Genomic DNA, 23,117 nt, shown 5'->3' with positions numbered 1-23,117 from the left:
TCAGTCAAGTTCCAATCTGGATTCGGAAATGATTCCTTTGGTTAGCCCCAAAATAAGAGTGTAAAATACAGCACCACATAATGCACCATGCAATGTAAATGCAAAATGGATTGCATGGCCAACAGATTGCAATCAGGCTACTCTCTCGCACAAACCAAACACATTGACAAATATTCTAGAGGGATAATCGAACTGCGGGAGCCTCATTAGGACTATGCCGATAACAGTAAACACATGTGGTATTTTTAATACCACCTGATTATTATTTTAGATTACATTGGATATGTGTGGCATGGGTTGCAAAGAAAGTACTGCATGGGTTAAATATATAAGGGAAGCATGGATGGTATGGCCCCCATGCATTACTTTCTATTTGACTTATGGCGACTCACGGCAAACACATCTGTTCTAAGGCAATTTCATGATTATGATTGCAGTCCACATGCAGTCTTCATTATGCAATCATAAAGATTCTGCTAGCTGAAAGCATCTCATTAGAGACTATGGGCCTCATTACGACCCTGGAGGTAACCATGCCGCTTTTTGCGTCATGGCTACCCCCATACTGGGTGCCGGGTCCGGGTTTCTTGAATGGGGAAATACCGGGCCATTCCGACCTTGGAGGGCCCGGTATTTCCCCATTCAGGGAACCCGGACCCGGTACATCCCCATTCCCATTGAGCCCCCATAGGGCTCAATGGGAATGGGGAGGATGCAAACAACAGGCCCGTTAATGACGGGCCCGTTGTTTGCATCCTGGTCTGCTTGCGGGACCCACTAAGGACGCCTGGTTTTACCAGACGTCCTTAGCGGGTCCTGCGAGGAGACCTCGCAATGAGGCGGTAGGGGGTTAACAGGGCCGGCAGCTCTACCGGCCCCGTAAACCCACTACCGCCAGGGTCCTAATGAGGCCCTATATCTTTTCAGTTTCTATAGATTAACTTAAATATAGAAATATTGAAATACTGATGTGGTGACTCAAAAGAAGCTTTTGACTTTGTATTCAAATGTACAAAAAAGTCATAGAAATAAGTCATGCACAAACAAAATTCAAAAAGGTTACGTAAAGGATTGAACATAGACAAATAAAATTAAGAAAAGATACAAACACAATTATCATTGTTTTGCCTTTTTAATACTGGTTCTTGAGGTTTTGATAAAAATCTCTTGATGATTCTTATTAATCAAATATCTCTTTTTGGTATGGTTAATTGAGTTTCTTACATTGCTCATTAATCAATATTGCTGTTGGATTGACTTTCAAATTAGTATTATCTTGAGTCTAACTAAATCAATATCCATAGCATGCTTATACATGATTATATTAATGCTATTAATGTACTTAGTCCACCTAGATATCTTCTTTTGTATTTTTGTTCTGTGATTGTTGCATTTTTTCTAAGAGACCCTATTTCATTATCCTCTCGTAGCCATACATTCTCTATTCTACTGTCACCTTTTTGCTCTCATCCTCTACACATTAACATGTTTTGCCACTACTGTAGTTCTTCAGGACGAACAGTACACAACTTCATTTTAGGCTTAATATTGGGCCAAATTTGCAATGATAATTCGCTCTATTCTGTGTTTTTAACCAGGACTTGCAGCACATGTTCTAAAGTCTGGGGCTAGAGGGATATCCCATTGCCTCTCTTCAGAAAATAGAAATTAACAAAAATCATGGTTGAAAACACAGAATAGAGTGATAAGAAACAAAAAAGGGAAAAAAAGCATACAAATTCTTATAATGCTGTGATCCGGGTCTGGCCCTGTGCCTTGAAGACATCTGCACAGGAGTCCGACCATCACCATAGGGGCAGCCTGCACCTCCTGGGATACAGCGTTTCTACATAGGTAAGCCCAGGTGTGCTATACACAGATGCAACTTTGTGCCCTCTTAAGATGGCCACTTCGCTCCCCGTGACTGATGCACCTGAATTCACTTTTTTCCCACCTCTGAATGTTTCCGAATGGCCGCAGGCTAATGAAATCCATGGTGCCTCTGGGAGCTATCAGGCGACGCTGGCCCCCGGTAAAGGCCCACTTTCAAGGCTTGCAGCAGTGATCCCTGTTTGACCCTGTGCCCCAAAGACATCTGCACGGGAACCCTGCCATCACCCTAAGGGCGGACTGCACCTCCTGGGAATCAGTGCTTCTACACAGGTAAGCCCGGCTGAGCAATACTCAGATGCAATTGTGTGCTCTAAATGGCTAGCCCTCGCATTACGGGCATCATTTTGCCGCCTCTGAAACTGAATCCCACCATCAGCACCTCACTGCCAGCACCATCTGCCCAAGCTATAGTTAACAGTATTCCTACTACTGCACCATGCCCCCCTAAGGCCAAACCCATACCAGCTCTATTACCACCATCCCGGTTTCCAAAGACAGATGTCCCCTTCCTAAACTGCGCACGAATCAATGCATGAGCGCCCTATTCCAATGTAAACCGCCTCGCTCCCACATCGGAGCGGGGAGGTAATCATGTGAAAGCATCAGCACCATATTGTTATTAAATACGCGCTGCCGTTGCAGGTGCATTTAATAACAAAATGGCGCCTGCCGCACCTTCTCCCACTATGCTAGCACAGGGGAGCCCTTGAAAGACTCCACCGAGCTGGCATGGCAGGGGGCTAATGGCAACCTTGGGGGCATGACACCCCAGGTGGTCGCCCGGCACACCCCGCCCTAAGGCCAGCCCTGCAGCAGAGCAGTAGAAAACCATGTCCAGAGGGACAACACTCCAATGTTTTCAATTTGGAAATACTGCGCTTGTCCACAAAACGGTCATATTGGGGCGTTACTGAAAGGCTACTATATGTTTGATCATGAGACAGCACTGAGCTGTTATTGGCACAATACAGGGCTTCCAAATACTGCTACTGAGCTTAACTGGGAAATTACCAGCGTTTCTCCAAAGGGAAGCCTGGACTCTTGACGAGACAGTAGCAGCATTTCTCCACTAGGCGGCTTCAGATTTAATGGGACAGTGCTGGAGGTGTTCAGTGCGGGCGCATTACATTTAGTGGGACTGTACTAGCCTTTCCCAGCAGGGATAGTGTTGGCACTTCTCAACAGGGCTGCTTTACTTCCAAGAGTTCAGTGAAGGCATGTTACTGCTGCGCCATTATCTTCTGTTCAAATTTAAGCGGGTTCTTCCCCACCAGAGTGGATTCATGGCGCATGTGCAGTGTCTAGGGGGTAGATCGGGTTATGCAGAATTGATAGCAGCTATGTCTGCCACTGCTTGCAGAGCACAGCCTATTATTCATCTGGGTGTTGGGTGAAGGACTGGGACTGGGAGTAGTAAGCCTTTGGGACAAGGCAAAGAAGCCTGGAGCCCTTGGCATGTCAGAGTGAGCAGTTTCTTAGACCCCACCCTTTCATTGTGAATTGGGTGGCCATACTGCAAGATATGACTGAAGTCACGGACGGTGGGATATTACCCCCTTGCCACTCCAGAGGTTGGATCCTCCACGTGCGCTCTGAGACCTGTGTGCGCGTTCTGAGGCCCACGGGCATGCAGCGCGGTTTACAAAAATGTTTAATAAATAAATAAATCCGCAAAAACGGAACTGACATGGCATGGCTCTGGAGATCCGTGAACAGAGCGTGAACAGATATTAAAGCTTAAACATAAATATGGGTCCGCCCCCCCGTCTTGAGACTAATTCCAGTAACATGCATGCAGTAGATGAGTTCAGTTGTGCGATTGCCACCCAGTGATGGATAATATGGTCCAACCTGTGAGGCTCTGACCCAATAACTGTTACTGTTCCAAGGTGTGGGACTCAAACAGTATGAAAGCAACTGTCCCCAAGAGTAACATTAATTCCCAATGAGCCAAGGTTAGAGTTTCACACTGGATAAGTAAGACTGTGCTCCAGAGTACACAACACTCAATGGGCCTCATTACGACCCAGGCGGACTTCGCGGTGCTAAATGCACCGCGAAGCATGGCGGAAAGCCGCCGATAGCGCCATGGGGGTTGGCGGATTTACCGCCCCATTCCGACCTCGGCGGAGCGGTAAATCCCCAATCCCCATTCTGCCCTTCCCCATTCCCATTTTTGCCCCATAGGGTATAATGGGAGTGGGGAAGGAGTTAATTACGCCACCGTAAAATACGGTGGCGTAATTAACAACGAGGTCCCGTAGCGCCATGGTTTTCTCCGGCTGGTAAAACCAGGCGGAGAAAACCTCCATGGCGCTACGGGAACTCGTAGTATGGCGGAGAGGTACGCCATGCACTACGCTGGCGTAATACCCTCTCCGCCAGGGTCCTAATGAGGCCCAATGAGTGATGCTGTGCGCTCACGTGTGAAATCGGCACCACAGGAGTGGGATTGTGCTCTAAATTATAAAACACACAGCCATTTCTCTGAGGTGTAACACAGACTGACTGTGTGAGACTGTCAAAGAGTGAAACTGGATTCCCTGGTGAGAGACTAAACAACAAGGAATATGAGTTTGCTTCACAAACAGACATTTTCATAAAATGAGATAAGAGGATGACATCCATTAATAACAAAATGCTCCCAGGTTCACCAATGATCAGGACTCTAAACAGCTTAGTGAGACTCATGCAATATTTAACACAAGACTTTCCATCTGCTGCACCTGTGAGTTCTCCAAGCTTGCTAATTATTCTGCTGTCTTTCCACACTGCAGTACTCACCTATAATGATTCCCTCCTGCTGCTCCTGCTGCCGCACCTACTCACCTCTCCCTACGCTTTCTCCAATCATGCTACAACCTCCTCCTTTCCTATCCCTAATATAAAACTCACATTTTAGAACTACGACTACTCCATCTCTCTTTCATCTACTTCCAACAAATGAAGCTGAACAAGTAACCATACCTCCCATTACTCCTATCTGCCTCGCCTCTCTGCTCCTCCTCAACTTCTCTAGTCTTCATAACTGCGTCAATTGAACATAAACTGCATCAACTGAACATTGCACTCTGAAATGCTCAGTCCCTATGCAACAAGACCTCCTTTATCACGGAATACTGTCATGCCAGTTCTCCTCTCATAGGCCTTCTTGCTATTACTGAAACCTGAATTTCTCCATCTGCCACTCTGGCAGCCCTACACAACTCCAAACTATCCTTCATTCACTCTCCTCCTCTGACTGGCAAAGATGGAGGCGTTGGACACCTACCCTCTCCCCACCTCAATGCCTCACAAATCTCCAATGCCATATCCTCTCCTACCTCCTTATAATTCATATTCTCTCCTATTGCTCCTCCTCACTCAGTTCACATGATCTCCATCTATCGCCCCCCTGGTCCCACTGGACCTTTCTTTGATGAACTTGGGCATCTCCTTGATTCTCTTTCAACTAATCATTACCTTATTCTCTTAGGTGACTTTAACCATCCCTTTCCAACCACTTATCAGAAAACTGAACTTCAGCCTTTTCATAGGGACCACTCTCTCCACTCTATATATAACCTACCTACCCACACCGAGAGTGACTCTTTGGATCTCTTATTCATCCCTTCCTCTCTCTCAGCCACCAATACTACTATCACACAATCCATATCTGATCACTCAATTGTTTTCACCACATTCTCCTTTCCACCCTCTGACCTGCATCACCTATTACTAAAAGGAAATGTAAACCTTCCACCATTCCTCTCTTTCTTTCTGACCTCACTCTCCTCCTTCACACCTAATGCCTCTTCCACTAACACTGTCTTGTCCAGCTTCCAATCCCTACTATATGACTCTTTCTACTCTCACTTCCCACTGCTAGCTTTCTCAGACTCAGCATCCTCAACCATGGGTCACACCATTCATACGCTCTCTCCACACAAACATGTGTCGGCTGCTGCGCAAATGGAGGCATACCCACTTGCCTGAGGACCTGCAACTCTACCACTCTGCTCTGACCTCACTCAAGTTCTCTCTTGATAGAGAAACAAAGAATTCTAGCTCGTGCTCATTGACTCTCACACCTACCATCCTCGCCGGCTACAGGGAACCCTAAACACACCCCTCGCTCCACCTAAACATATGACTATCAATTCCATTCTCACAGCTAATGACCTAGTTGAATACTTCACTGCAAAAATGTCCAGCATGAGTGACTCTCATCTGACCTTGCTCACACTCGCTTCTACATTCTACACTCTGCCTACTCTACAATCATCCTCTGTCACTATCTCCTTCTTTAGTTGCACTAATACTGAAGGAGTTCTATCTCTACTGTTGAAAGCTAATCCCTCTTGGACCCCATCAGTCCCACTTGCTCCTTAGCTAGTGAAGTGTATTGCCCGTTTAGTGGCCTCTCACCTAGCTGAACTCTTTAACCTGTCCTTCGACTGTGCTTGCTTTCCTTCGATTTAGCGCTTTGAAACACTTGTGTACAGGCGAGTTATAAATGCCATGTCATATCATGTAATATTTTCAAAACACCCATGGTCCCCCACTCCTAAAAAGCAAGTGGCTGACCCAAAACACCAAGTTAACTTTTGCCCGTGGCTCTCATTCCACACTACTATAAAGTGCTCGAAAGGGTTGTGATCAACCTTCTTACCAATTTCTTAGACATTCACAACCTTTGAGACCTCCTAAAAGCAGGTTCCCACTCCTGTCACTGCACAGAAACTGCTCTCATGAATGTGTACAGCTTCATCGCCTCTGCTAAGCACCCCACCCTATCCTCTATCCTAATTTTCATTGACCTATCCTCTGCCTTTGATACTGTCGATCACTATGCTCTCCTTAATACTGTCTCTCTATTCTTGGGATCCGTGATTGGGTATTTTCCTGTATTGAATTCTACCTGGTGCCTCACCAATTCTATGTTTCCTGCGGCAACAATACCTCTCAACTCACTTCTCTAATTGTAATTGTTCCACAAGGCTCCATCTTGGGTCCTCTCCTCTTTACACTGCACACCTCTGCTTTTGGGGTACTAAGCTTCTCCTTTGTGATCTCGTACCAACTCTTCGCAGACGACACCCACACACGTCTCTTTTCCTGCACTCTCCTCTGATCTCCCTAACATCATTTCCAACTGTCTCTGCCATCAAATATTGGATGGCTTTGCATTCTCTGATGTTGAACTCTACCAATAGAGAGGCGCTCTTCTTCCTTGCCAAAAACTCTCTCTCATCTCCTCCCTTGCCTATCCAGTTCCCACCTGACACTCTCCCCTACTCTCCTTTAGCTAGAAACCTCAGGGTCATCTATGGCCCTTCTCACACCTTCTCTACTTTCATCTCCAAAACTGCAACTGCAGCTTATCACAATCTCCTAAATGTTAGGAATGTCAGGCACCACCTTCCTTTCAACACCACCAAGCATCTCTTAACCACTCGTTTCTTCTCTAAACTGGACTACTGTGTCAGCATCTTCTTTGGCCTCCCCAACTATGCTTTCTGTCCTCGCAACAAGATCATTAACTTCGCTAACGGGACTCTCTTTGAACTCCCTCCCTTCACACCTACTTCCTTGTACGGTTACCAGGCTGGATGGCTGACGATGTAAAACAGGGCCAGATTTAAGTTTCTTCTCCTTGTTCACAAATCTATGGAAAAGCACCACCATATCCACCCTCCTCTACCAAACTCAGTAAGTCTTCTGGTAATCTCTGCTCTGTCTCCTTGACTATCCTTATGTCACCTCGCCCTCCCTGTGCCTTCTCCTGCTTCTGCTCTTTCTCTGTTCTTGTTCCACTTGCATAGAATTCTCTTCCCCCATACATCCGATTAACAGTCCACATTGATTTGTTTGAAGCCAAATTGAAAGCCTAAAACCTCACCTTTAAGTTACTCTCTTAACCTTCCTCTCATCTGCTTCAAGCTTATATTTTTCCATCGGCTCTGTCCCTCACTTGTGCTGCCTCCTCTCTAGCATTTCATCCATCATGGTCACATCCCTAACACAGCTGTCCATGCCATCTACCTACACTTAAAAATGTCTAATGTTGGTTGCCATTAATCTTTGTATGTGTACTCATGATTTGTCCCTGGTGACTGTTTCATTTGCTCCCTTCCACAACCTGGTCACAGTAACACTTATGAATATTACTCAAATTCACCTCATTATTAGAGGTTTACTGCTTTCTGTCAAATCTGATTTCTTCCTGGATGTCATCTGGGGGTCGCCAGGGGTCACACCTGTGACCCCTCAGCTCTCCCTTGATACCCCTAAAAAAATATATTTTTTTTTTAAAATGGAAGCTCCTGGGCTGTGGCCAGTGCCATGTGGCTCTTTCTTTCTGGAGTGGCGAGCTTTCTTGTTCAGGCCTCTTAAGGGTTCCATAGGTGTTACACTTTGAGCTGTGACCCAAAACTAGAATGAATAAAAATAACAAATAATTTGTCTTTGTGGAATTCTACACAGTAATTGCTAGACTGATTAAAGGTTTATTTCGGGCTTACTTCAGGGGGTGAGTCGCTGATTTAGTCTGTGCTTTAACACCGCCAATTCACAATGAAGACAAAAACGTACAAAAAGCATTCAGAGTAGAATAATCATCCATTTCGGACTATGTATTTTGCTTTTCGCGAGTTGCATTATAGCATTATTTCTTCTGATGTTGACTCTGTTAGGATCATCACAAGACATTCCATCTTGGTGTCCTTGGTCACTTGACAAGATTCTTGTGCCTAAAAGATTGTGTACAGTGTAGAAACGTTTGACCATAGCACATAAAGCGGCCCTTGATTTAATTGTGCCACAATGAATGCTTTGTGGTAATGTGTCTTTCTTTCCCATCTCCATGGCATGCTGTTCAGGATGTTTGTTTGCATGTATGAGGTAACGAGCTCCCAGAGTACCGGATGCCGTGTGGGTGCGCTGCTTTCCCTGTGCTACTCTAAATTCTTTAATACATTATGAACCCTCCCAATGGTAGGTATTTTGCAAGCCTCGGCAAGCTTGAAAAGTAGATCCACGCAGGCTTGACATGTGGCCAACTTTGCACCAGACCTGCAGATTAACTGGCCTGCTGTTAAATCTCAGTTACCAGTTCAATGGTATCTACTACAGAGTGTCAGTTTCTTTCTGACTTTGAGAACATTCAGACATGTTATTGCTCTTTTACTACAGCCGATAAAATAGCTATAGTCTCTAAGATAGCTCTGTGGGTTGAACGCTTGCAGCTGCGATGTGTGTGTGATTTGCAGGTTTCAGTGTCGAATCCCGGCAAGGCCAACTCAGCCGTTCATCCTTCTTAGGTTGATAAATGAGTACCACCACAGGTTGGGTGATATTGTATGTATATCTGTTCTATATAAAGCGCTTAAGCGTAAGTGTTATATAATAAGTTATAATTTGGCCTTGGACGTCTGCTTGCATTCACAGTAATTTGGTAATATGTTTTGTCAAGGGGTGAAAGGTTGTGTTCCATCGCTTCCTGTGAAGTCACTTAGGTGGTGGGGTCAAACGACATCACTTCATGTGATGTCATAAGAGGTCAAGGGTTGTGTGATGTCACTTCCGCTACCCCTGGCATTTTGGTGAAATGATGTCCCTGGATTTCTTATCGATTTTATGTACTTTTGTGATCAAACGAACATTTTTTCTTCCTGTATATAAATAAATCAAATTAAAAAGCTATGCTCCAACATGTTAAACTCAATCAATGAAACTGTGCTTTAAAATGTGAGAAACCAATACAATGATTCAGATATTTCTCTAAGTGGTGATACTTGCCTCCCATTAATGAGAGGTACTACCAGGAGCATGTTTGAGAGTCGTCCAATTAGGAAAGCTCACACATGAATGCAACTACCGCGAGGCGCAAGACATACACCTGAGGAATGATAATGTTTTAGCGTTTCATGTTCACACCCAGTGAATGATACTTTTTTCCACTGTGTGTGAATCACACCCAATGTGTGTCACTATCCTACAATTTGAGAGAGTCACACCCCAAGGTACTGTCATCCCAAGAGTGAGCATCACAACCAATGAGTGAGATTGTGCTCTCACATGTGAGACTCATCTCCAACCACAAGTCCACACTATGGAGTTTGTCCACATGGACAAAGGTGAGGGAGAATGAAGGCAGTGTACTTGGAGACAGCTGCAAAAAGACATATGTAATGCCACTGCTTGATGGCTGCCCTGACTACTGGTGTCACTAATCTTATCAACAAAGCCTTTTTAGTCCAATGCATTATGACTACCAACCAGAGCTGGCCTCCATTTAGCCAGACCAGATGATCGCCGTGATACAGTAACAGAAGGAAATCAATTCCATGGATAGTAATGATGAGCAGAACTAGCATGCAAAGTAACTGATGGGCTAGCAACCTTAAGTGCTGGTTTCAGACATCCATGTTCAGCCTGTATGACAGGCTCAAACGTCAGGAGAAGCAAAACACCGCTCCATCTTTAACAGGTGATACATTTAGTGCCAATCCAGTAAGAATAACACCTATTAATAGAGGTCTTGGATGCAGGTGTAATTTGTCTTGAGATGCCATATAGAAATGTTATATTAAGTGCATATGAAATGAAGGTCAGACATTTGGTGGCAGAGTAACTAATCAGTAAGATTGCACAGGCACATGCACTGGCTGGCATGAATTACCGATATGCATTGGGGAGCAGAGTAACAGATGTGCATTCAGAAGCCCAGTGACTGATGGACATGTTGGGGCCGGGGGGCGAGAGGGGGTGAAAATGTTATAGCGGAACAGCTACATTTTATGGCACTCTGATGAGTAAGCAGTCGGTCACAGGTTAACATGTAAGGATATTATTTAATGAGGTATCAATTTGACGAGGTATCATTATGTAGATAAACAATATTATTACATAAGACTATGTCCAGAAAGTGATGTCACTGGACTGTTCCTACATATTCTCAGTCCCAGGAGTTATGACGGACACATGGACTAGGATGGGTATTATTCATAATGAGCAGTGGCCATGGCCAATAGACACATGACTATGTCTTCCGTGGCAGTGGTCTATTGTAAAGAGTTGGTCATCTTCATCAGTGGCACATTTAACAACCATGCCATTTATTAGCCAATATTGTTTCTGGGGCATTGCCTCGCCTCCATTTATTCCTGGCCAGGGGCCCTGCCTGCCTGTCTGAGTATTATTGTGTTCAACACTTCCTGCAGCCCTCCACACTTTAATGGGAGAGCTTTCTCCTTGTCCTGATTCAAATTTATGAGCGCTCCAGAGATCATCCATGCATGTTTTTGATTTGTACTTGATCATAGGACGGTGCGGAAAGCTCCAGACTGATCACAGCAGATTAAGCATGTGGTCACTGATCAGCTGGATAGCTCAGGGGCAATGTGTTTGTCTTGGAAGAAGGGCAACGCGGGGCGACATAGGTTCAAATCCTGATCCTGCGCTTAGAAACCACTCACTGGTATTAAGCGTGCTGTGAATGAACAATAAAATAAAATAAATAAAAAATGGCTGTGATGAATCCATCCTGGGCACCAGTGGTTCAGGGATGAATATTGCTTTCTAAAACATCAATCAGCCCCACACCTCTAGTACACCAGAAGGGATCCGAACAGATTGGAAACACAAGTAAATTATAAACCTCATTGTCCGATTTTGGTAATGTGGAATGAATGGCAAGTTTATCTCCGCAAAATCGTGGATCCGTGGTTAGTTGCAAAACTGTGAAAATTCAATTATTACCCAATGATAAAAGTGACTGTCCAGTCAAGGTTGTATACAAATATCTACTTTATTATTATTACAACAGACAGTTCTAGCACTCAACAAAATACAACCCACCGTGAAAAGGAACACAGAGGACCAACACTTTCACGAAGGAAAGGGATGCACTTTGGATACTGACAGGAGGGTAGCTGGTAAAGCAAGAAGGCTTAACACATCAAGGTTATTTGGTTTCCGTATCAAGGGAGCAAGGGGTCGTAAATGTCACTAGGGACCTTCAGATGAGGACCAGGGGGACAGAACCACAATGTACCTGGTGCTTTAGAGGATCTTGATGCTCAACAGTGCTGCGTCGGTTCCAGGATGCTTTGCAGCTCCTGAGACAGAGTTCAAGACGGGAGACAACTATGGGTATCAGGCGGCAGGAAGTTTGGCAAGCGATGCAGGACAGATGGCTGCAGGCTGGCCTACATGGCGTTCACGGTCAAGAATCATAGTCTCTGTGCTGATTGGGGGATCTGGAGCGGTGGTCGAGGCCTCTCGGATGGCTTTAGTGACTGCAGCATGATAACAGTCAGTGGTGCAGCCAGTCGCAGATCGAGGGCTCGACTGCCTCGGAAAAATGTCCTTGAAAGGTGGACGCTGGTTGATGCTTTTTGTGGCGCTCCTCCTAGCTGCTTCGCAGGGCTTGTGTCTTCCTTTAAGGTGGGCGCCACAAAGCTGAGGAGAGTGTTTGCAGGCAACGAGCTTGTGCTTTGTTCAGAGACTCTCTGGCACTTCCCAACTAGCAAGCTTGCTGGCAGAACATAGCAGGGAACACTGTGTGGTGGCTGGGAACCGGTTCTGGAGATGCTGGATGGGTCCTCTGGGTCCGGTATCTCTGTCTGTTCCCTGGGAGATGTTTAGGGGAGGGATATTGCTTCCCTCTTGGAAATCCAGGGCTTCCTTCACTGGCGGAAGTTGTAAGGCAGACTGTACCCTCAGCCAGGGTCTGAATGAGTCTGTCTTCTTACCCCTTTCAAAGTTGTCAGATGAGCTGCTAAGTGAAGGGCTCAGCCCTATTTTTAAAGCCATATGGGCCCCAGTGATTGGTGCAGGCTAAGCCTACCTTAATGAACCAATCCTGGGTCCCCACCAACAATCTTCTGTTATGTGTGAGTGTTTTGCAACAGGAAAGGGAAGGGGTGACAACATGTACTACTAAGTCCCACCCATCTTCCTGTCTGTTGTGGATCAAAGTGTCTCTCTAGATAATTGAGCTCTCTGTGACTCCTGATCAAAGTGCAGGTCTCCCTTGAAGTTTGTGGTGAGTACAGACTTTCTGTCTCCATCAAATCACATACTTCTTCCCTCTGAAAGGGGGTTCCCTGCAGGGGTTTCCTACTGTAAACAGTTGTCCCAAACATGACATTCACTGGCCTTCATAAAGAGGGGTGGGAGCTATCTTCAAGCTGACACATTGCATATCAAAAAGGTGCTGGGGTTTCCTGTCCTTTGTTAGTTCTGTGAACAGACCTCTTTGCAGGCCTGCTTCAATTAACTCTCATCAGAATGCGCTGCCACCACACAGAACTTAACAATAGGCAGGGCAGATCCATGGAGCCTTTGATATTTTAATTAGGCTGGCCATGGTCGGAGGAATGTGTTGCCTCCCCCTTCTTGAGATGCTTTGATGTACCTGTGGCTGTCACATTCCAGCTAAAAGTGACTGGGAGGACTGTGCCTGTAGGCTGTGTCCCCACAGAGTGCACATGGCTATGTGTTTGTTGTGTGGTAAGCAGAGGAAAATGTGTGCGGATTAGCCCCACACATTTTCTGAGGTTGATCTCCCATCCTTCATTTTCATTACAATATTTAAAAAAAAAAAAACGCCCAGGCGAGCGCACATTACCCGTGCAGATGGTCGAATTCCTCACAATGGCCCACTTGCTGCATTCTATTTGAAGGGAGTAAACATGACCCTTTTGACACTGGCAACCTCCCCCAAACACTCAAAGGAATATGGAAATCTGAGGATTCGTCTTCCTCAGTATTGGGCGTGTGTGTGCACTTGCGCATACAATAACGAGTGATCATTCCTGCAACAAAAAAGTCCTTCAGTACTCGATGCATGCTAGTCAGTGGAAAGGCGTGAGAGACGTAAGAACTATGCTGGATTAGAACATCAATTATTGCAAATTCTCTGTTTGTCAAACCTGTAGGAAAGTTAATTTAGAAAATATTTTGGCCCACATTTGCACATGATGGTGTTACTGGTGTCGTTACAGTTTAATCTATTTTGTATGTAGGTTGTTTATGTTTATATTTTTTGCTCCGTACCTCCCTTTCGCTATGTCACGTATTCTAAAGAAACCTGCTTTGTACAACCATATAAGGCAAGCTATGGGTCTGAATTTCTGTAATCTATTTTCTATTGCATTTAACATCTGTGAGTTTAATATTTAGCAATAAACACACACACGTGTTTTGCTATTGAAACGTTCTATTTTGTTAAAAATACATTTAATTGAAACATTTTCGCTGGGGATCCCTTTGTAACACGTTGGCTTTATGCGCCAGCATCAGCCAAGCCGACTCCAAACAGATCCTTTGTACACGCTGGGCAGCATGTACAATTAAATGTTGCCTACCATGCCCGCATAGCAGGCATTGTTTACAATTGCAAATACATGCTGCAAACCATACCTGCGCGGCTGGCAGCATTTAATTGTAAATGCTGCCTGCCATGCGAGCCTGGTAGGTGGTGTTTACTCATTTGCATGGCAGAATGGAAATGTACAGGGCAAAAGCCTTTGCCTTGCGTATTTGCACTCTGCTGTGCAAATGACCAAAGTCTGGTGGCTAGGAGCTGCGTGTGTCTACATGTAATGGCTCCCTGCTGCAAAATACCAAGCTGGAGCAAAATTAGATCCAGAGCAATCATGTTGAAAATGTGTCTCATTTTGTTAGCTGCCGTGTTCACAAAACAAATCAAATCATTTTTGATATACCGCTAGTGTTTGGGAATAGGACGAATTCATCTGCATTCTGGTTACCGTCTATGTATATGCGATTTACATTTCATGAAGTGCTCATTTGATGTCCTTGAACAATGAACAGAAAAGGTTTTAATGCCAGCTGGATTTCACTATTATGCCCCTTGAGCTTCAATTCGGTTTTCGTCCATTTTGGATAGTCAGCTGCATAGAAAGAAAAATAGACTGATTCGCAAATGTTAAATCTGGTGAAGCAGGCGACATGCACAGCCTGATTTCCTGCCTCAAATATCTACAACAGACCGAGGATGGTATTTTGAACACTTCTGGGGAGATGGGGTGACTCTATCAAGCAGCATATGATGGAACCAAGACAGATGCCCAACATGCTTTAATCTCTAGGGCTTGGATGGTAGAACAAAAAAAAAAAAAAAAGGTTTCCCTTCCCAAATACGTTGTTGCGGTTGATACTGAAAAATATCCCTATTTGGTTCTCTGTGAAGGCAGTAGTGGGTTGTTAAGCTCAAAAATACAAACATAAAGATATGTATACAGAAATACAGAATGGCAGGTGAACAACCCTAACATACTGATGTTGCAATACTTGCTGAATGTCTTAGAGCAGTAAATAGATGGTTGATAGAGGGAAAATCCCTCATTATAAGGGTGCCGGTCCGTTAACAATGGTACCGGTAAGCTTGCCGGTACCGTTGTTACCGGCCCAGCAAACTACGAGCAGACCTCGACGGATGCACCAGCACCATTCATGAATGGTGCCAGTTCATCCGGGCTCCCCATTCCCATTGAGTCCAATGGGAATCGGGACTAATATTTTCCGGCGCCCGGGGAATGGTCAATTACCAAATCCGCCAGGGCTGTAATGCCCTAGTAATTGCCCATTCCTAGGCCCCGGAAAATTCATGACTCTGGTGACAGCCGTGCCGATATTTACCGGCACGGCTACCGCCAATGTCATAATGAGGCCCACTGTTTCTGTGTCACAACCAGGAGAAATGCTTTTCACTTGCATGAAAACTCTTCATAAAATAGGACGATTATTTCAAAACCTTTGCATAAGAAATTGCTTAGATCTAGTCCCCTTATGCACCTTTTAGATATTTGGAACTAGCCTTACAGAACATCGACTGCCAAGACTGGGTCAAGGAGATTTGACATATCTCACATCCGCTGCCTGATATGGGCCTTTCACATTAGAACGGATGATTCTGAAACACCAAGTCAGATTTCATCCTAACAGATGAACAAATGACCCCTACATATGAACGGAGGATAGCATAGGGGCAATGCGCTGGTCTTGGAAGTAAGACCGTGCAGAGCAAGAGAGGTTTGAATCGCGGCTACAGGTACGGTATTAGGTGTGTTATAAAAAAACTATTAAATAAATAAATCACCTTATGAGAGCTTAAGGAGAGAGAATAATGCAGTCAGAGCACAAGCTATGGAGACAGCTCATCCAGGAATTGCACCCTCACAAGATCTCTCTTTAGCAAGACAGGAAGCAGGATTCCCATTTTGTACCATCAACGGTCTGCTGGGTACATGCCCAACAAAGCAAGAGGAGATACCGAAATGGTAGTCCACTAAACTGAGCCCACATGAGGCAATATTTCTTTACAGCAGAGACAGATTAGTCTAATCATGGAAAACTGTCATAGTTGGCTTTCAGTAAACAGTTGGCTGTGATTAGAGTTAAAAAGGCATTCCATCAATCACAGTATTAACCAAACATTTTGGGGGAAAATAAACAGTCAAGGAGCAAACACAGCATTGAATTAAGGATTAGCTTGCGCACTGGGGTTTGGGGGTTATCCCATGGTGGAAAGGCCAATCGCGCCCTAGAAGAAAGGGGCACCCGCCAGACTAGATGTTGCTAGAAAACGGAATTTGCTACCTAGTGAACAAGAAAATAATCTCCTCTTTGGAGAAATAGTATCAACCGAATACAAGTCTCTAGGAAAAGACCACCTGGGCCGATGTCCAGAAGAAACACCTAGAAAAGTACCAAACGACAACAACTCAGATTAAGGGTACACATTTCGTGGGAAAAGTGATGGAGCCAGAACCCCCTTCTCAACTAAAGGGAAAGGGGGAGGTCAGCACAAGGCTGCTTGTCCAATATAGAAGAGGAATATTATAGAGCTCATGGCACCACCTGTGACAGTGCAACCTCGTCTGAAAGATAAAGTTCCAGTCCTGTGCAAGGAGCCGGTTTAGAACAATGGATCATGGGGTAAAGACAAAGGAGGAGCTAGAATGACTTGAAATCTCAGCAATAGAAGACATCTTGGACAAACACAAAGGTACAGAGATGAAGGCTATATTGTCTTTCATCCACAACAAAGAAAAAACAAGGCTCGACATCGAGAGTAGACCCAAAACTAGTAAGGAAGGAGGAGAAAAGGATAGCGATAAAAATAGACAGCAGCTGTACGAGAAAATAGTGGAATCCCGCAGGCCTACAGGATGCTTCGAGTAACGAAAAGAAACAGTGAATGGATATTATTTATATAGGCCAAAGCACTGAGCAAATAACATTTTACCTACAATTATTACTCGCCGCAGTTGGTACTCATTTATCGACCTCAGAAGGGTCTGAGTTGGCCTTGCTGGAGTTCAGACCTGCAGATCACTCACAGATCACAGCAGCGAGTGCTGAACCCAGTAATGATCTACCTGGCCAGGAAGCTTCCGGCAGAGCCGTGGAGTGCTCTTCAGAAGGTAGCTGCTAATACCCTACCTCCCCAGTAGAACACGCCTGCAGCTAATGAAAACAGCATTAGAGTGCCCTACTTGGGCTGGGGGGAGTTTGTGGGCGTATGTCATCCTACATTCTCAATGCTACTCAGGGGCTTTATTCTCCCACAGTGTCCCAGGGTTGCCTACATGGAAAAAGACAAGGTTTATGGTTTGTCCTTGCCTTCCCTACCACCATCTGACCCCTCTGACTTCCCTTAGCTTGCTCAGGGTCTTGGTTCTGTGCGATGAGTGGTGTCTTCTGTGCAATCACTTGTTCTCTGGTGTGACCAACACAAGTGGAGTCCTGCAGTTAGTATCGGCTCCGTGTCTCCCTGTAAATTCCTTCACTCGCAAGTGTGTGTAGTAGTTCCCCGTTATGTAATGTCTTTCTGCAGGTTTCTTCACTGACAAATGTGTGTGATGGTTCCTTGCTCTTGTCCCCTTAGTGAGTTCACTATAACCTCGAGGGATTGTCCTTGCTTGCTCTTTTTCCTCTTGTGAGTCTCTAAACCCACTAAGCGTGTCTTATGAGATGCTCATATAGGGTGCTAAAGATCCCTGCACCCAAGTCATTGATATGCAGCTCATCAGTAGCAAAACTAGCCTTGTTCTTATCTTCGTTTCAGGCGGCAGCACAGGAAACTCCGGGGCGAAGCGGAACTAAACCCAGCGAGGAGGGAAGGTAAGTGTTGAACAAATTCCTTCTTGTACTTTTCTCGCCAGTCTGAACTCTTCCACAAAATCTTTTCTATCAAAGACATCCAATGGCCCAAAGCCTGCCTCACCCTGAGGCAAACATGAATGGCCATTGTATACCTCAAACTGAACCCTACCAAAATGAAATTTCTCCCTCTCTCGAATAAGACTGAACACACCCTGATACAGAGCTGGATGTCCACCATGAGGTTAGGGGGCTTCCAACCATACCTGAAACCATGTGACAACTCCCTGGGATTTCACATTGGCACAATCTCTCCTTCGAAATATATGGATAAAGAAAATTGAGACAGGTTGGTAACAACCAGCTCCCTTGTGGAAAATCAAGTCCTTTTTTCCAAACAATAGCTTCCATTCCCTGGTAGAGGCCCTCGTTCTTTCACACATTGACAGTGAAAATGCCCTGCTCACCATCACACCCACCTCCACCTTGACAACAAATAGAAGCTTCCTCCATGCTGCAGCCTTCCTCAACAAATGTGACCACATTATGACCACGCTGGTTGAACTATGTTGCTTCACCCTCCAAGCACGCAATGACTTCAAGAGCAGTTGCATTATTTACAAAGCTGTTAGATTGCATGCTCCCACCTTCCAGCTGCAAGGTCCCCGTCACTTGTGGCCAAAGCTCCACAAGAAGCATGGATATGGTCAGATTAGAGCAGCAGAAATGCGAAAAAGAAAGAAAACGCGAGGAGGTTTTGTTGCTCTACACCCTCAGGATGTGGATCCTCATATCCGTCAACATTAGACACGTACCCCCGTCATGCAATTCAGATAGGCACTCAAGGCACTCCTCTTCAAAGTGCATCTTCTTCACACACTGCAACTCCCATGATCTGATCCCCAGCCGACCGCACCCTCCTCATTACTGCTCCTGTAGCGTAACATCGCCTTCTGTAACTTTGCCCCCTAAGGTGGACTTCTATAAACATCTGATGTAAACCACTCTAGTGATTCTTGAAGCAAGGTCTGTGACACATAACAAACTTAGGAAATTAAAAATGCATAAAAGGGTTACAGTTCAAGATATTTCCTCATGCACAAACCCATCTATGACAATTGACTGGACTGCATCAAAAGTAGATGCGTGCCATATCCTATAATCCCGTCATCAGTCCTCATGACCCACTAACCACCTACAGGTCAGCTTCTCTTATTAACTCAACTCAACATTATGACTGGGCACCTTTCCCATCATGTACTTTGAGCTTCTCTCTTGAACCCCCTTACTACTAATCTCAGAATCACCTCCAACCATGTGGCCTTCAAACAAGGTTTAAATACTCTTTAGTTCACCAAAGCTTTATAAACTGCCTCTGCACACTCACCTGCCTCTTGTCATACACATTACAAGCTTCCATCGGTGGCCTGTTGGCGCTACATAACAACCACTGGCAACACCAAAAGATCTTGCTTTTGTATAGGCATAGGATACGTATTTAACATAATGGTACTACTACATGCATGGGAACAGCTGTCAAAATGTGTGAGTACCGGAGCATAAGATGGCAGTGCCTGGCATTAGAGCATAAAGAATGTCATGGATTACGCCGAGGGGTCAGTGAACGAAAATGGGTTGTCATGGGTCTAGGTTACCCGTAGATATTCCCTAACTCCTGCCTGTATGAAAGCCAAGGAGGTTTTAAAAAAAAAAAAATTCTTTTATAACGCGCTTAATACCAGAGAGTGGTTTCTAAGTGCAGGATCGTGATTGAAACCTGTGTTATCCTTCCTCCCCAGTTGTTCTGGTGGGTCAGTATATTGTTCTTCATAAAAGTGGAGAGGAGTCTTTTTCTGGCCTCTGCTGAGTTTTAGGATAATCACTTGTTTTATTGACAGTAGTAATGTGGTCCTGAAAAGAAAACATGAGACAATACTGTAGATAAGTACCCAGCATGCGCGGCTGAACAAGAATACTGTGTGGTGATTGGCTCATTTGCGAGCCATACCACACGGTATTCTCGTCCACGCCGTGCGTGCTGGCTACTCTGTTCCCGGCGAGGGGCGTAGCAGCCCCTCAGCCAATAAGGAGGCTCGAAACGGGGCAATCCCTGCTCCGAGCCTCCCCATGGCTGGAGGCTTCCTTCATCCCCCGCCGGGGACTCAGCTAAGATTTTTTTTTTCCCCAAGCCTTTCCTCCCTCCACCCTCCTCCCTCTCCACCCCACTTACCTTCTATCCCGCGGCCTCCGGCGGGGGACGATGGAAACCTCCAGCCGTGTGGAGACTCGGAGCGGGGCCATCCCCGCTCCAAGCCTCCACACGGCTGGAGGCTTCCATCGTCCCCCGCCGGAGACCGCGGTACATTTTTTTTTCTTCCTCCCTATTCCCTCCTTTACGCGCTCTCGACCCCACTTACCTTCTTTTTTCTTCTGGTCTTGAAAGCGAACGTGCTGGGAACACTTCTGTTCCCAGCGCGTCCGCTCCCGATGGCCGCCATGGAAAGGGAAAACATACGTTTTCCCTTTCCATGGCGGCGGGCATTTATTTTTACCGTTTTTTTTTTTCCGAAACATGTTTAGGAACAGAAAAAAATGCCATTAGCACCCCGATCCAACGGGCCGGCGCAGGTAATGCCCGGGGGCTTTGTTAAGGCCCTCGCTATGCTCAGGCCTATAACTATGGCCCTGGGCATTCCCTGGGGCGGTATTGGCCCGCCACCTCGGGTCTTATTGCCACAGTATGTAGTGTAGATATCCATTCCACCAACACACTATCAGAATCCAAATAATATGGAAGGTCAGATTACCTAAAACTTTGTGAAAGATACTACACATATCTTAAGAGGATATTCTAGTATCTAAACATTTAACCCTAAGTCAGTTTGGCTGCAAAATGCCCTTAGACTAATGACCAGAGAAGAAAATAATTGTCTTTTAAAGTTCTCTTATCTCTTCTATATCTACCAACGGTTTTATGTCGTACCAACAGGAATTCCTTCGAAGTAATTTACTTCGAAAGAATAAATGCTGAAAAAACTCATTTTGTTGGTGAGCAGGTGCAAGTGGATCTAGGTCACGTGGCCTAATCCCGGCCCACCTTCTTAGTCCTGCCTAACTCTTAGATCAAGGGCGTCTCTCACCCTGATGTCCAAAGTGAAGGCAGACGAAGAAAAGGGAAATTACTGTTTAGGCCTGTTCAGACCGGGAAGACCCAGGGATCGAACCTAAACTCAGACGACAGGTAGGCATGCGCTGACATGTATTTTCTCCCTCTGTCCTCACAGGCCAACCCCACCATCACCAGGAAATGCTAATGTCAAGGACATCACTCCTCCTCTAAGGCATGGACTCGGCAATGCAGAAACCATGGACTCTGCAGTGCAGAAACCTCACCCACATTAGCTTTAAGCCCATCAGCACCCTCTCATCGTCCACAATACGGAAGTTGATGCTCACCAACGTCCGCTAAACTATCACCCATGCAGCAGACACAACCAATCTCATCACTACACACAACCTTGATGGCATCTTCATCACCGAAACCTGCCTGACACCCACCTCCACCCACATCCTAGACATCATTATCCCCGACGGCTACAGCATCCAACACAGAAAACGGCCGAACAAGGCAGGCACAGGCCTTGCAGTCATCCACAAGACCTTCCTTGACCTCCAGACTTGATGTTGACAACATTGGCTCCTTCGAAGTCCTCTCCAGCCACTTCTTGCTCTCCCTGAAGGACACAGTCTCCGTCCATCTCATCTACAGACCACCCAAATCCAACAACACCTTCATCAGAGACTTCATCGACCTGGTCCCCACCATGTCTCTCACGCACGCCAACAGCATCATACTAGGTGGCTTCAACCTCCGAGGCAACAAGGCCACCAAACCAATGAAGGAAGCTCTCCTTAGCCTTCCCAAACACCCTCAGCACATGAAAGACCCAAAGCACTAGAAAGGTAACACCCTCAACCTAATCATCAACACACTGCCTTCCCTCCACTAGAGCTCTTATCTCCCCCATGACCGGTCTGACCACTTGGCCGTGCCTTTCAACATCCTGCACACCATTGCAGACAAGCACTCCTAGCATAAACCCATCATATAAGCCTTCAGGTCGTTCAAGGACTTCCTGGTGGAAGCCCCCACAGAAGACCTTGCCAACCTCCACCTCACATGGGCCAAACCCCCCAACCGAACTGCAACACTCTACTGGAAGCACTCAACGCCACCCTCTCAGCCTCCATCAACTGAGATGCACCTCTGAAACAATGTACCTACAAACCAAAACTGTCAGAACCCTGTTACATGCAAGAACTCAACCTCAGAAAAAGAGTCATCAGGAAACAAGAGAAAACCTGGCACCACCTCAGGACCGCATCCAACCTGGCGCTCCTCAAGAAACTCTGAGCAACCCACAGACAACTAATCAACACAGCCAAGGCCTCCTACTATCAGAGCACCATAGCTGAAGCCGACAACAAAAGCATAGCCCTCTTTAAAGCGGTCAAGCACTGCGTCAACCTGCTACCCAACCCTGCCATACCACACTCCATTGAACAATCAACTGCCATCAACACCTTCTTCATCGACAAAATCAGCAAGATTCGCCAGCACATAGACCCCAACTCTGCATCCACAGACCCACCGCACATCCCTTCTTGTGAAATTTCCACACCATGGACAACATTCAAGACATACTCTACAGTGGACCTGGTTGAAGCCCTGGCTGCCCTCAAAGACAACATCATCACAGCATCCATCTTCAAGACCCTCCGAGCAGAAGCTCTCCTTCCCTACCTGGAGATCATCAACAGCTCCCTAACTCAATGCACCTTCCCAATGACCCTAAAGACACAGTACAAATGCTCCCTCTACTAAAGACAACAACTCTGGATCCCAACAACCTTGGTAACTATCGGCTCACCACCCATCTTCTCTTCCTAGGTAAGATCATTGAGAAAGCGGTAGCCACGCAATTGCAGCAACACATCAACAGCAACAATCTCATCCAAACCTACCAATCCGGGTTCAGACCCAGATGCAGCCACGAGAGAGCAACCATACAGGTGGTTGAAGATGACCTCAACATCCTTGATAATGG

General features: G+C 45.8%; 1 protein-coding gene across 1 annotated transcript in view; it reads right to left on the bottom strand.

Annotated features, from left to right (window-relative positions):
* Positions 1 to 23,117, bottom strand: part of AHSG (alpha 2-HS glycoprotein) — a 155,425-nt gene that overhangs the window by 89,925 nt on the left and 42,383 nt on the right. The gene's annotated exons all lie outside the window — the stretch shown is intronic.

The sequence above is a fragment of the Ambystoma mexicanum genome, chromosome 10 (genome assembly GCF_040938575.1).
Source record: "Ambystoma mexicanum isolate Mex_15411 chromosome 10, UKY_AmexF1_1, whole genome shotgun sequence".
Lineage (NCBI taxonomy): Eukaryota > Metazoa > Chordata > Amphibia > Caudata > Ambystomatidae > Ambystoma > Ambystoma mexicanum.
The sequence above is the reverse complement of the archived record's forward strand: the minus strand, read 5'-3'. Positions and strand labels throughout refer to the sequence as shown.